We start from the raw sequence: 13,576 nt of genomic DNA on the forward strand, positions 1-13,576 counted from the left end.
ATGGAGAGAAGCGTGGTGATGTTCCCTGCACCCCTAGTCAGCCATCTAGTCCCAACCATCCAGCTCGCCAAACGCATAGGCCTCCGCAGCCCCAGCCTCTCCATCACCATCCTCCTCATGCGCCACCCCTTCTCACCCACCGCCACCTCCTCCTTCATTGCGGCCGCCACGGCCGATGCCACCGCCTCCGGCCTCGGCATCTGCTTCATCGAGCTCCCTCTGATCCAACTCGCTGATTCGGAAGGCATGCAAGGCCTGACTCTCCTCTCGGTTTACTCCAAAATGCACAAGCCTTATGTTCTTGATGTACTCCGATCTCTCTCTTGCACTGCCACCATCTCTGGCTTCATCGTAGACTTCGTCTGCACTGCCATGATCGACGTCGCTGAAGAGCTCGGCATCCCCGCCTACGTCTTCTTCACTTCAGGTGCGGCACTGGTGGCTCTCATGCTCCACCTTCCTTACCTCGACCTCAAAACCGAGTTTGAATATAGAGACTCAAGAGAGAGTATTGAAATTCCAGGTATATCACCCGTTCCACCTCTGGACTTACCATCTCCTCTTGTAAATGGTAGGGAAAGTGAGGACTACAAGTGGTTTCTCTACCACTCTCGTCAGTTGTCCCATGCAAAAGGTATTCTCATCAACACTTTTGAAGAGTTTGAGTGCAAGGCCATGCAGGCTTTGTCCCAAGGAAAATGTTCGCCAGATGGCTTGACCCCGGAATTGCACCCAGTGGGTCCTTTGTTGGCTCTCGAAGCCGGGCTTGATTGTTCGGACCACGACTGCATCAAGTGGCTCGACCAACAACCCCACTCGTCGGTCATGTTCTTGTGTTTCGGTAGCATGGGCGTGCTGTCGGTCGAGCAGGTGAGGGAGATGGCTCGCGGGCTCGAGCTCAGCGGGCACAGGTTCTTGTGGTCGGTCCGGTCGCGGCTCGGTCAGGGTCATAGGTTCATGCCATGTGACACGGACCTAGACGAGGTGTTGCCGGCCGGGTTCGTGGAGAGGACGAGGGAAAGGGGGTTGGTCTGGCCGAGGTGGGTGCCACAGATCGTGATCCTATCGCACCCGGCGGTCGGCGGGTTCGTGTCACACTGCGGGTGGAACTCGACTCTGGAGAGCATCTGGTTCGGGGTGCCCATGATAGCTTGGCCGCTTGACGCCGAGCAGAAGATGAATGCGTTTGTGTTGGTGAAGGATATTGGGGTGAGTTTGAACGTTTGGAATGAGGGTGATGAGGTTGATGGGTTGGTGAAAGGGGAGAAATTGGAGAAGGTGGTGAAGAGTTTGATGGAGGGAGAGGAGGGCAAGAGAGTTAGGGACAAGATGAAGGCAATGAAGGTGCTGGGGAGGGCGGCAATGGAGGAAGGTGGCTCCTCTTTCTCCAAGCTGGTGTCTTTGGTGGAAGAATGGTCAAAGGTTGCATGAGGCTTCTGTTTGATCGCCATTCATGTCCCTTTTGTTGTGTTTGTCTTAATTGCTTTGGCTCTTTTTTTTTTGAACATTTTGGTTTGGTTGATGTTTCCCCTTTAAAAAGGTATAATTCCCTTTCATTGAGCACTAAAAGCATTTCGTTCCTTGAGAGAAGGTAGGCTCATATTGTATATAAATGATCGTTAGTTATATTTAATCCTCACCGCACATCTTACCTAAGATATATGAGAGTGGAGCCCATGCACACTGAGGTGCAGTGCTAATGGAATATATAGCCAGTAGTTTGGTCATATATGGTATAACCGTAAGATTATGCTGAGAGATATGGTGGACCAATCTACAAGGCATTGCAAATAAAATGTGACCTAAGACATTCTTATTTAAATGAAGACCATAGGAATATAATACTGTTTAAAGAATACCACTGTCCTTCAGCAGTATCAGTGGAAGATTACAAGTGTTGCAATCAAACTACCACTAAGCTATTTGCCAAAATCAAACTAGAACAACCAACATGATTTAGGCAACAAGGAAAATCATGACATGAAATAAGCAACAAGTTATAACGAAGGGAAGATTCATGGTTGCTTGCTAGTTGCTACAATGTTAGGCTCAAAAAGGTTGTTGCAAGAGCGTGTTAACCCTCTAAAATTGTAGAGTACTTTCTCTCAAAATTGTCCCAAAACTTTGTTAATCTCATGGCTGCCTTCAAGACCATGCAAGCATGTAGTCAAGGCTGACGATGTTTTCTCGAGCATCACAATTTTCAAATTCAGCTGCACACTTTCTGAAAGAAGCACGGCTGCTACTACATGATATTTTCATAATTTTTAGTTAGGGGTGTCAATAGAAAGGAGCTTCATGAGGCCAGAGTGAGTCCAGGCCCAGATCAGTCTCTGAGGTGCTGGCACGGGGTCTGGACTTGGATCGGAAGAGACTTACCATAGAAAAAACATATACAGGTTCCATAAGGATCCAGTCCATACCTGGTTCATACCCAGTAAAACAGTACTTTTATGCTTTTTACATTGAAAACTTGCAGATCTTAAGCGGAACTCAGGTCAGACCTGGGTCTGGTATGAAATTTCATAAACCATGCTTGTCTCCATATACTAATCGATCTTTATGAGTCTGACAACTCTGACCTGTATTCTTAATTAGATCTCCTTCTTTATTAAGAAACCCGGATCATTAGGCCTTTCCCTACTGGGACTGAAATGTGGGTTCCCTGTTTTCAAAGATAAACAAGGTGCACTATCTCTCCAGGGTGCCCCTTTCGTCGCTTTCAATGGAAAGTGGGTTCCCTAGGTGCGATATGTAACAAATGCACCCTTGAAGCTGGTCCTCAGAGAACTCAAGCCCCATCATAGTTTCATAAGCTAAAACAACATTAATGTATCCATTAATTAGTACAAGTTAGAAAAAATAGTCTTTGCATCTTCCTCATATCTTTGCTCCTCTTTTTTCCAAAAAAAAAAACTCCAGATCAAGTATTGCTATGCATTAGATCAGATGAGAACTGAACTTGGTACACTAATTTGGATAGGTTACTTTTCGATCGAATATCACACAAATTTAAGTTCTATTTTGTCTGTAGTAAAACTCATCATTGTCGTAGAAAGGGCTACCTAAGCTCGAGGTGAGACTCGTGTCCACATGTTTTCTTTATTTATTTGTTATTTTATTCAAAATAAGTATAGATTTGTCTAACATATAGTATATTCGTGTATTTGGAATCTTTTTCGAGTATTGACGGTGTTCCTACACCACCACTAGCTTACCTTTCTCTCAGGATTCACTTACAAGGTATGGTACTGCACACTAAAGCCAAGATCAAAGGAGTGCCGACATTCCTAGTGAGGTTGATCCCTTCTCACCTAGGATCCAAAATTCGGTTTTGTCTTGTATTTAACTGTGCACACTTTGCACAACCATATCTCAATGTTTAGGTGTACGTTATTCACTTTCTAAGAGTCATTAAAAATCTTAGTTCTCGTACTTTCTCTCTTTTTTTTTCTTGTGAAGTCAGATTCCTGCTCTAAGGTGCCCAAAATTGCATGAAAATCCATAAAAAAAAACTTTTTTTTTTATGATAGTTTCTATTATTTGAATCATATCTCAGCCTCTATTTATCTTCTACCCACATTTTATATCTCGTTGTAAAGTTGAGATTCATGGATTTCTCTTTTCTTTTGAGTATTTTTTCAAAATCATCTGTTTTACCCATATTTTCTGCACCCAAAGATAGGTCAGAAATATGTCCTCTGCTTCTGTCATAACAAAATAATTTGTCTTCCTGACCCTCTATCTCAACAATCCTTGGACAGAATACATTGATTTGGAAATCTAAGCTTATTGTGATCTTCACGATCTCTACTGTTAACCTGACAGACCTTTTTTCTATGGCTTTTGATGCTTTTCTTGATTATGCATCTAGAGTCATATTTTTGTCCTTTTTTGTTATGGATAGGCATTTTATTGCTTGTATTTTCCAGTTTTAGGCACATAAACTGAGACATGTCTCTGTCCTTATTTATCATCCACTGAAGAAGCTAGTGTAATTGGAAAGATTAGAGAGTTAGCTTTCCTTTTTTTTTTTTGGAAAGTTTTGTCAAATTTTGTCTCTATTTGGTGTGATAGCAGCGAGCAGTTTGCTATCAGTTTCTAGACTGCCATCATTTTTATGCAATAGTCCTCTTTCTAAGACCGGAATCCGGCAACCCAACCACCAGAATCTGGTGATTCTAGTGGCATTTGACTTTTGGTTCAAATTTTGATATTCTCTATTTTTGGTAATTTTTGTGCTGCATGAAATATGTTCCTAATTTGGGAAACAAGTTTTGATTTGGTAAAAGTCTCGCTTTTGAACCACTTTCCTAAGATCAATTGCAACTCCGGTCCTATGACTTTCCTTAGCCATGAAAGAAAATTTTAAATCAAAAAACTTATTTTCTTTTTCAAAGTCTTTAGTTTTTTTTTTTTAAAGAAAATTTTGTGGTGCTTTAAATGCCTTTTTTAGGTATAAACCCTTGCGTAGGATAGTAGGTGCTTTAAATGCCTTTTTTAAAAACTCGTTGAGTCAACCCAGTGACTCGGTTGACTCGAACCCAGTAAATGACCCAAAAATGAACAAAACTTGGTCGAGTCATGGGCGTTCTAGGAGTCAGCCAAGTTTTAGCATGACTTGGCCGAGTCATACATATTATATTTTGTATATAGTTGTATATATTATATAAAATATAATATAAATATTATGTACATTATATATAAAAATATGGTTATACATATATTAATAAAATTATACATTGAATATATTATAAAATTATTATATAATATAACATACTATAAAATATACATGGTATATACATATATTTACATATTTTATATAACATATAAAGTTAACATCACCCGGCCAAGTCACGACTCAATCAAGGACGAGTCACTGGGTTTTAAAACTGTTGGACATATATAGCGTGGCTCTTCATGTCAATTTATCACAAGGACAACACATTTCGAAATACTATTGGGCTAGATGAAGGACAATTGTGGCTCTTCATGTCAATTTGGACCTGTCAGCCTCCTATATGTGCAAAATTGCAGCCTACTGAAACATTGTTTCAATATCATTAAAAGAAAAACTAACCGAATTATCACAAATACCTACCTAACATTTTATTACATCCAATTTCATTAGTTGTATAGCTTCTATCTCAATGATCTAGTTCGCTCAAAAATAATCCAGTTGGATTTTAATGCATTTGTGTTTGCAATGAGATACTAAGTGTTTATCACAAATACTAAGTATTTTTTTAATGAATTTTCAAGCTTTTGCTTAAAATGTGTTGTTTATCATAAATACTAGGTGTTTTTTTAATTAATCTTTAAGCTTTTGCTTAAAAATGCATTGTCACGTATATGCTTTGTAAAAAATACAAGTGGTTAACAAATAACTGCAAATGTGATTTAAAAATAACATTAAAAGTTCATAAACAAAACATTTGTTTATACTTGGTTCCATCATTTAAAATTTTCCTTTAAAATTTAATATTCTATCATATAATGGTTTTATAAAAAATACTCTTTATTTTTTTTATATGAACAATGTGTTTTGATAAGAAAATTTTGATTTCGTATTAGGGAAAGCGATTAGTTTTGTACTTTTATTTTTACAATTGTACACTCTTTCAATTAACTAAATTTTCAATATCCTCAAAAGAAAAAGTGTAATTTAAGAAACACTACCTGAATGATCACAAATACCTACCTAACATTTCAATTATTACATGTAGCTTCCATAGTTGTATAATTTCCATCTCAATGATCCAGTTGGCTTAAAAATAATCTAGCTGGATTTTAATGCATTTGTATTTGTAATGAGTTACTAAGTGTTTTTCTTAATGGATCTTTAAGTTTTTGCGTAGAAATGTTTTATCACGTATATGTTTTGCAAAAAGACACATAAATTGTTAACAAAAATTAACATAAAAAGTACATAGATAAAACATTTGTTTTTAATTAATTGTATTTCTTAAGATTTTTCTCTAAAAATTAATCTTCTATCATATCTTAGATTTATAAAATACACATTTAAAAAAATAATTTTTCATATGAACAGTGCATTTCAACAAGAAAAAATTTGATTTCATATTAAGGAAAGTGATTAGTTATGCACTTTTATCTTTACAATTGTACACTCTTGAAAATAAGTTTTCAATATCTTAAAAAAAAACACATACTTGATTTACATAGTTCTAATCACCAAAATCAAAATCTGACCTTTGGATCATGTTTAACATGATCAATTTACTATTTTCATATAAAGCTAATGCCAACATGATGTTTTTTTGTTGTTTTAAACCACTCTTATCTTCATAAATTGTGAGATGTTGATTTTTCTTTTTTTCAGAGAAAAGAAAATATTTCATTCTCAAATAAACATCTTACACAAAAGGTTGTGTTGATGAGAATTCAACAAGAAGAGAGTTAAACAGCTGCAGAAACAATCTAAAGAATGGGTATCCTGCTAAGATTATAAAATAGAATATTGTGGTACATCTAGCATAACAAAACCTCATGTGTTAAGTACATATGTACTGTTAGATCTGACATTGTGTCATTAGATCCATAAAAACAAGAGTATGCTTAGAAATACGTGAACTGAACTATGTATTTTCGGTGCTATTTTCGCAAACCCTAATTGGTAGATGTGTTCAGCATGGTCCATTTGCTAAGAATTGACTGTTGGTTTGTGTATTTTTTTTATGAAAAGTGTGATTTTTGAATGCTTGAATACTTTGTGAAAAATTTGAGCCATGGATTTTCAAGTCTTAAAAATCTTGCTTATGCATCGTAATCAAACAATCTAAGAGCCGGTTCCCATAAAACCAATCATGTATATCGCATACATACGGTGAAATTTAAGAAAAAAAAGAATGAGATACATAAAGTTCGATTTACAACAAAAAAAATCCAAAAAAAATATTGAAAGGTGATTTATACTCAATAGTTTTGTAACTTCAATGACACCAATATTAACTCTCTCTCTCTCTCTCTCTCTCTCTCTCTCTCTCTCTCTCTCTCTCTCTCTCTCTCTCCGTGCGGGAAGCACCATCGCCCGACCAACTCTGTAGCGACGCCCATCGCCGCTCAGGAGCCACCGTCGCCAGACCTCCCCTGCACGACGCCCCTTGTTGTGCCAGAGCCACCATCACTCGACCTCCTCTCCAACTACGCCCCCATCGTCGCCCAACCTTAGGATCATCCTCTGCAGTGTCGTCCCTCACCACATCGGAGCCACCATCGCCCGACCTCTGCAGCGTCGTCCCTCACCGCATCGGAGCCAACACCAGCTGCAATCGCCCACCATCCCTCAGGCATCAAGTTCTTTGGTGTTTTGGGGGTTTTATTACTACCGAAGAGGTTGACCTCCCACTACAACCGTCCACCATCCCTCCGGCAGCCGAATGCTCTCTCTCTCCTTTCTTCCTCATGAGTCGCTCGTCGCGTGTTTTTTAGGGTCTTGCTTCTGATCGCTCTTTAAGAGCAAATCGGAGGGCCCTCCATATCATTCAAGATGCTCTTAATGACTGGAGCGCAACATTCGTCCTTCGACGGTGGGGTTTCGATGTTGACCTGTCGTTCAGACTCAAACATCGATTATTTTTCAATCTCTCAGATGTCTTCAGTTCATGCCTGGATGCGGGCTCTCTTCATATCTCGAACGTCAGAAAATTTATCTGTGCTGTTAGAAGAGAGTCTCTCGAAGCTTGTTCTGTCATGGCGTTGCTTGACTCGACTTTCTTTTTTCGGGAGCTTCAGCATTGGGTCACTGATCGGGGCTGGCAGCAGGTTCAATCTTCATGGCAACACTCTTTTTGTGCCCTTCACACAAGATCTCAGTTTCATCGCGCTAGACCAGGATATTGGTGGTGTGCATCATATTTTTCTCTGAATTTTCAGAAACGCTTTGATTGTCATAGGTCTGGTTCATCTTTTCTTGCTCGTCGTCATCCTTTTTGGAAGTCAAGGCGAATAAATGTTCCTTGCCACCATTCAACCGGGAAGCCTCTTGACTCGAGCGAATCTTCTATGTTGGGGAGCCAATTTGTTTGGCAGAGTTCTAAGCGACTTTCGCGACATACTTCTTTTTCGCCATGGGTGCAGATTGGAGATCTTCAGGAGCTGAAGATTTCTTTTCATGCCATCAAGATTGGGACTATCTGGGTCTCGGTCTAGTTATCACATGCTCTACCCAGACAGCTCACCGGAAAATCCCTTTCGACTACGGTTCCGACTATATCACCTACATCTCCGACGTACGTTGTCATACCCAGTACGTCTGTTCGACTTCTCGTATCTCACTTTTAACAGCTGTCGAACGTGCTGCTGGGGGGGGCCGAGATATCTGCCGCAACTAGTTTTGATTATTATCCTACCGGTGATAATTCCATCATTATTCTCCATGCTCATGCCCATCATGGTTTCTCTGTCAGTGACTCTGTGCCTTACACGACTAGCGCCCCTTCTCGAGGTGGATTGGCAGCTCGGTTAAACAGTCATGCAAAAGGTGGGAAAAGGTCAATTTTGCCCTCATCCTTCATTATTTTTCTATTGAGGCATTTTGATTATATGGCAGTTCACATTATGGTGTTTAATGCTTGTTCCACTGAGGCTCACAGATACATGATTATTGGTCTATCGGTTCCTTTTCCTTTATCGTCGATCGTCATTGAGGCCGCTACTACTGTCACTACTGTCATTGATTATGTGTGTAGTTCTTGGAGGTGTGTGGCTCTCCCTTCCGCTCCACTCGTTCCTCGACAGTCCCCATTTGTTGCCTTTGGGTGTTGAAGTTGAAGAGGCAGTCTGAATGCTTAATATTTCTCTCTCCTCATCGCAGCTGCTTCATATAACTGTCGATATGGTATCTACCATTTCGGTAGTCTCTACTATCCTAGGTGGCTCCTTAGGTCCTTCACTTGATGTTGTCTTTAATCTAAGGGGTGATTCTCTCGATTCTTTGAGGGCTACTGAGCGTATGGGGGTTGTTCGGCACCGGCACGTTAGCAGTGGTAGTAGAAACAAGAGGAGCAACCCACTTAATGTTACGACTTTAGATGGCAGGTCTTCATGAAGGTCGACGAGGCCACACACTCCACGGATTTTTTCAGATTGTGTGTCATGAAGTCGCTTTGTTGGAATATCAGGGGCTTGAATTGCCCCTCTAAGCGTAGGTTTCTGGCTAATTGGGTTAGACAGAAGAAGCCTGACCTGATTGCTATTTATGAAATTAAGATGGATGAAGTTTCTCGTTTTGTTGCCTCTAGTATATGGAGGGGTGCTGACTATTTTTTTAAGCCTGCGATCAGCCATGCCGATGGTATCCTTATTTTGGGGAAGCAATCTTTAAATATTTCCCAACTAGACATGGGTTTGTTTTCATTGTTTGTTGCATTCACTTTGCAAGACAGTGGCAGGAGGGTTGTGGTCATTGTTATGTATGGCCTTAATCACGCTGTCATGAGGCTTGCTTTCTGGAATGACTTAAATAGAATCATCATCTCAAATGGGGAGTTTCATTTTCTTATGGGGGACTTTAATTGCCTTTTGTCTATTCAGGATTCTAATAACCATGTTCTTCCTAATCCATCTATGCAAGGTTTTCAAGATTTTGTTCATCAGCATCACCTTTACCTAAATCCTTTTATTGGGGAGCGTTACTCTTTGTCAAATAGGCGGATTCGCCCATGCTGTAGAGTTCTTGACAGGATTTTTGTCACTCCGAATTTTCTGGACCTCATTCCCGATGTCAAGTGTGTCTTGTTGGCTCCTTCTATCTCAGACCATGGTCAGTTAATCACTATTTGGGAAGATGGTTTTAAATACGCCAGGAGTTTTGTGTTTGAACAATGGTGGCTCCCGGAGTTAGACTTTCACACTATTATTTCAGACACTTGGAACAAGCCCTCCAATGAGCAGTGGGCAGCTATCCGATGTTATGAGAAGTTGTCTCGTCTCGCTAAGGATATCAAAGCTTGGCTTCATAATCGAGATATTGTTAAATTTCAGCAAATGGCTGCTTGGGAGCAAGAGATTTCAGCATTGTATCAAACTATGTCTTCCCCAAAGTCTCTATCTGATTCACACCTGTAGAGTTTGCAAGCCAGATCTATTGAGTTATCAACGCTTTTGAAGAACTAGAAGGTCAAAGAGGAAATTAGATAGAAGCAACGGGCATGGGTGAAATGGCTTGCGGCCGGAGACGGTAATACTAAATTTCTTCACTCATATGCTTCTCATCGTCATAGGAGGAATGTCATCTCATCAATCACCATTGGGAGTGTTTTGTACCTTAATCAACACGTTATTTCAGTTGTCACTCAGTATTTTAAAGATTTATATTTTGTTTCACTTACTGCAAAGGGTGTCATTGGTTCTGTTTCTGTTGGTTCGATTCGGCAAGATCAAGCCAGAATTATGCAAATGAAGTTCTCTGAAGATGAGATTTTTAGGGCCATCAAAGGTTTGTCGGGGTGGAAAGCTCTAGGTTCTGATGGGTTTCATGTGGATTTCTTCAGAATTTTTTGGTCTTGTGTGAAGCCTGATGTTATTAACATGTTTGATGAGTTCTATCGCAACTCCAGATTGCCTATTCAATATTTCTTTAATTTTCGAAAGATGATGTTGCCACTGATATCTCTAGGTTTCACCCGATTTCTGTTATGAGTACCCTTTATGGAATGATTACCAAGGTGTTGGCTAATAGGTTGAAGGTCGTGGCTCACCAAATTTTTTTGAACTCTCAGTTCGCCTTTATCCACAATAAGAGGATTCACCATTCATTCATCTTGGCCTCTGAAGTCATTCACTCCTTACATCTTAGTAGTCAGCCCTATTTTTCTCTTAAATTAGATTTTTATAAAGCCTTTGATTCTGTGCATCAGCCCTTCTTATTTCAAATGTTATCCAATTTTGGCATTGGTCATCGTTTTTCTGGGTGGGTGAGGGAATTGGTCTCTAATGCTCAGGCCATGATTAAGATTAACGACACTAGAGGTGGCCAGATCAAGTTGGGGCATGGATTAAGGCAAGGTTGCCCTCTCTCGCCTTTGTTGTTCAATGCCATTGCTGAGGGTCTCATGGTGTTGCTCAAGCATGCTGCGAAGAAGTGCCTGATAGATCCTCTAGATGTTCCAGATTTCTCAGACCATATTCTTATTTATGCTGATGATATGATTATTTTTGGGCGAGCAAATGTGCAGCAGATACTTAGATTCAAACTTATTCTCCAGTTCTTTCTTTCTTTTTCTAGATTTTCCCTAAATGATAGCAAATGTTCTCTTACTATGTTCAATGTTCAGTCTCCTATGCTTGCAGTGGGTCAACAGATTTTTAATTGTGCAATCTCTGAGTTGTCGATGACGTATTTGGGTCTGCCGTTACAAGTGAAGCGCCTCTTTTTCGTTGCTTGGGCTCCAACTATTCAAAAAGTGAAAAACAAGTTTTTTTTGTGGCAGGGGTCTTATCTCTTCATCGTTGGCCGTCTCACTTTAATCAGACATGTTCTTTCTTCTATCCTTGAATTCTTCATGTCAATGTTCGTGATGCTTGTGGGCGTGGAGAAGCAGATTTGTCATTTAATGACGAATTTTCTTTGGTCTGGGTGTCAACTTATAAGTAAGCGTCATTTGGTTGGTTGGCGAACGATGGTGTTACCTAGGCGTATGGTTGGCTTAGGTGTTTTTGCTCCAAGATAGAGGAGTATTGCTCTTGTGGCCAAGCAATGTTGGATGGCCCATCAACCAGGTTCTCCATGTGCTCGTTTGCTTCATGCTAAATATGGTGCTCCTGATTTATTTCATTTTTGTTATGTAACCCGGGGGTTGGCGATCTCGCACTTGCGAAGCATGTGGCTGAGAGCCTTATCGTCCTTCAGATATCAACATGAGGATGCCAGAAATTATGATCAGTGGTTGCAATCGGCGATTGCACCAAACGGTACGTTCCACACCCACAAAGTGTATAGATCGTTGCTCCTCCCAGGGGCAGATTGGTTCCCTGAGTGTGCGTTATGGGGTAAGGGCCCTTCCCCAAGATCTCGGGTCTTGGCTTAGTTAATTTTGCATGACAGGGTTCAGACTCACAGTTATTTAAAGAAGTTGGGCTTTAAGTTTTCAAGTTGGTGTGTGTTGTGTCAAGCTGCTGAAGAAACTACTTTTCATTTATTCTGGTCCTGCCCAATCTTTGTGGCCCTATTTAATAGGACGTGAAGATCTTCAGACGTAATTGTCAAAGAAGAGTCTTTTGCGCTTGATCTGCTCCTAGGCTCTATTGAAATTAGACGATGCAAGCGGTGGAGACTGGTCTGGAAGGCATGGTTGCTTACTACTTGGTGGTTTGTTTGGATGGCACGCAATGATGCTACTTTCCGTCAAATTTCGGTCATCCTTAATAATCTTGTCCATAAAATCCTGGTTGATGTATATTGATTTTACGTAGAGACCTCTCTTTCTGGCTGAACAACGTTCACTCATCGGTGGTTTCTTCTAATCGAGCGGATCCTGGTTGAGCTTGGCTTTGTTGTTTGTTGCTAGTTGTTTGTAGTTTCTTTTTCTTTAGCTTTTGTTTTTCTATATTTTAGTTTTGTTTCTTATTTTGTTCGGTTCATGGGTTCAACATTTTGTTGATCATGAGTGATAATGTTGATCTTCTTTCGGCTCTCTCTCTCTCTATATATATATATATGTGTGTGTGTGTGTGTGAACATTTGACAATGTTACCATTTCATACAAATGCTTCTGGAGCCGCATGGCATGGGTTGTTTTGCTCCAATCAATCTGGCCTCGTGGATGTATTTAGCATATTTAAAAGAGTGAAAACTGGCTTTTGGATTATGAAAAAATCTGAACTTATTATTTAGAAAAGTATTGCACATTTTTTACCATTGATTTTTTATCCCTGTGCCATAATCAAACGATATATAAGAGAAGATTCCCACTTAGAAAAACATGTTGATCACATATGTTCGGTTAATTTCATGAAAAGCAACAAAAAAAATGACAAAAAAATAGGTGGTTGTACCTCATGTAGCTATTACCAAATGTTTATATTAGTAAAATATGTCTAGGAAATATGTTTACCGGAGCATAAAATAGGTATTTCTGATGCTTTTTCGTGAATCTGACCCTACAGATGCATTTGACAGTCTGTTTGATAAGAATTGATTGTTAGATCATGTATTTTTTATGAAAAAATATGAATTTTTAGATACTTGAATATATTTACAAGAATTCTAATTGATTTTCAAGGCTTACAAGATCTTATGCATTGTAATCAACTTATCTGAAAATCGGTTTGCATAAAACTGAGCTTATAGATTGCATTCATATGGTGAGATTTATGAAAAACAAAAAAACCCATGAAAATTTTGCTTCATATGGTAAACATATATATATATATATATATTCTTTTCAAATTGAACCTTTGGAAATTGGAAACTGGAAAAATCCTTCAAGGGTGCATTGGAGTGCCATAAATATCTAAGGAGATTCATGAGCATGCAGATCTAGACATCAGCCCTATGCCTTGAATGAAAGATGTCAGATCCAAAGTATAAGGAATCCTAATTTTAGCCTAAAAG

At 39.5% G+C, this 13,576-nt stretch overlaps 1 pseudogene; it reads left to right on the forward strand.

Annotated features, from left to right (window-relative positions):
* On the forward strand, positions 1-1,431 carry LOC149844673 (UDP-glycosyltransferase 88B1 pseudogene; annotated as a pseudogene).
* The last annotated feature ends 12,145 nt before the right edge of the window (positions 1,432-13,576 follow it).

Source organism: Nuphar pumila, chromosome 2 (assembly GCF_984573655.1).
Source record: "Nuphar pumila chromosome 2, dmNupPumi1.hap1.1, whole genome shotgun sequence".
NCBI lineage: Eukaryota > Viridiplantae > Streptophyta > Magnoliopsida > Nymphaeales > Nymphaeaceae > Nuphar > Nuphar pumila.